Source organism: Diadema antillarum, unplaced genomic scaffold (genome assembly GCF_040938485.1).
Source record: "Diadema antillarum isolate AM-2024a unplaced genomic scaffold, OU_Dant_1.0 scf00000098, whole genome shotgun sequence".
Taxonomy (NCBI): domain Eukaryota; kingdom Metazoa; phylum Echinodermata; class Echinoidea; order Diadematoida; family Diadematidae; genus Diadema; species Diadema antillarum.
This window is the reverse complement of record NW_027270987.1, coordinates 2,877,354-2,879,992: the sequence shown is the minus strand read 5'-3', so window position 1 is coordinate 2,879,992 and position 2,639 is coordinate 2,877,354.

Sequence of the window (2,639 nt, the reverse complement as noted above, 5' to 3'; positions counted from 1 at the left end):
GGGGTATATTAACCAGCTACCATAGCAATTAACAAGCGTTTTGGCGGGAAGGACCTACGCGTTTGCGCGTATCAATGCGCGTGCACCTTAATTGGTACTAGCTCTGAGCCAGAGGACGAGAGAACTTACGAATCTGTATTCTGAGGGTGTATAAAAAGTAGAGTGTCATACTCCGACATCACGCATTACATCGTGTTTTCTCTGCCACAATAATGCTTACCGTCTTCGGTGACCGAGGAGCGGTTGAATCTTGTTATCATGGTATCCATAGAATTCAGAGAAAAAAAGAAATACAGCCGATCTTCGAGGAATTTTGTCATTTTATGTGAGCAAAGAGGAGGCGTGCGTAGGTGAGGGGTTGTAATCAAATACCGGAGTGTGCGCACGGAGCTCTTGGGGTGGTATTCTGAAAATCTTCCTAAGTTTCTTCCTAAGTTTCTTCCTAAGTCAGAAACTTAGGCAGTGCTAATAGGAAAGACAAAATTGGTATTCTGAAATTTCTTCCTAGGCACTTCTTCAATTAGGCCATCCTTATTCCCGCCCACGTCCTTTCCTAAGCCAATACGAAATGCCGTATCATTTAAGGAACTAACCAATGACAATCGCATATTACTATGACGTAGGGTCAAATACACGATCGCGAATGCGCGGCATGTCCCCTTTCTCGTGTTCACGCTCATTTTGCGCATCAAAGTACTAGTACATGTGCGCGCAATGACTGACAAGCGCGCCTATCACGATGCTTGCAGTTTGCTATTCTTAAAGGACAAGTTCACCTTCATAAACATAAGGATTGAGTTCGAATGCAACAATATTAGTAGAACACATCAGTGAAAGTTTGAGGAAAATTGGACAATCGATGCAATAGTTATGAATTTTTAAAATTTTTGTGTTGGAACCGCTGGATGAGGAGACTACTACAGCTTGGGAGTCATATGCGTACAAGAGTATAAAGAAAATGTAAAGAAAATTCAACATATTTTCACTTTTTTCGCATAATAAAAGAGCACTTGACTTGCCTCTTTCTAAAGGCAGGGGGAATAATATTACCCATAACATTTGTCGGTAACGAGTAGGGGGAATGTGTACTTTTTTCAAAAGATGAAATTTTGTGAAATTCTCTTGATATTTTCCTTATATTGTTGTACGCATGTGACATCTAAGTTATTCACACACTGCCCTAGTCTTCTCATCCAGCGGTTACTGCACAAAAACTTCAAAAATTCATAACTTTTGAACGGATTGCCCAATTTTCCTCAAACTTTCAATGATGTGTTCTACTAATATTGCTACATTCTCTCAATCCTTATGTTTATGAAGGTGAACTTGTCCTTTAACAACGTACTTAGGACAGGGGTGGAGCTTTCCTAAATATTTTTCTAAAATTCTTTCCTAATAAGTGCATTCTAGAATACCAACTTCTTCCTAAGTCAGAAATTTGCATATTCTCGCCCCCTTCCTAAGCAAAGTTTCTTCCTAAGTCTACTTAGGAAGAAACTTAGGAAGATTTTCAGAATACCGCTTAGGAAAAAATCCTGACTTAGGAAGAAATTTCTTCCTAGGAAGGATTTCAGAATATCACCCTAGAATACCAACTCAGAAGCGGATCTAGAGGGGGTTGCAACCCCCCCTCCCCCCCCCCCCCCAAAAAAAAAAAAAAAATCCGGGGACCATTTTTTTTTAAATCTTATCTTTTTTTTTAACTTGTAATTTTATTTTTTTTCTATATATGTATTTATTTTATTTTTATTATTATTATTATTATTATTATTGTTATTATTATCATTATTATTATTATTTTCAGATGCAAGAAAACGCCATTTTCACACACAGATATTCAGAATACCACCCCCTGACTTAAGAAGAAATTTCTTCCTAGGAAAGATTTCAGAATACCACCCTTAATTACGACCTCAGAATACCACCCCTGGGTTTATGGCACTGGCTGGGGCGCCAGTAGTCTAGCTTCTGCACTCTTTTTACTCGTAGGGGTGATTCAGTGTATGCGACAAGCCGTATGAGGGCGTGACACCCGAGGATTGCGATACGCCGAGAACTGCGATACCCGAGCCTTTTTCGTCCGGGGCGCGTGTTTTTTTTAGACGGCACAGATTGAGGAAACTAAGAATCTATCGGGGACCCTATCCCTAAACCTAACCCTAACCATCAAACCCTAACCCTAACCCTAACCCTCACCCTAACCCTAACCCTAACCATAACCATAACCCTAACCCTAACCATAACCATAACCAAAAACCCTAACCCAATGTTTTTCCCATAGGTTTAACACGCGCCATGCCCCAATCTGTGCCGTCTTAAAAAAAAAAACGCGTCCGGGGCGCGCAGTCTCTTGATTACTGTAACCGCGCAATCAGAAAATTTGCGACCTCTCTTGGTTTATCGCAGCCCAGACTAGGGCGCCAGTAGCTGGGGCCAGTCTGTGACAGTAAGGCCTGGAGGTCCGTTTCATGAAAGTTTTATGAGAGACTTTTCACTTATATATCTGACTGAAATGAGATACTTCATGAAATTGATTTTACTTCTCTTTGAAAGTGTCACCCAGGTACTATGAGCGACTTTGACCTTTCTGAGATGTTTATAAAGACTTTCATGTGATGATCGCATCATTAAACGGACCC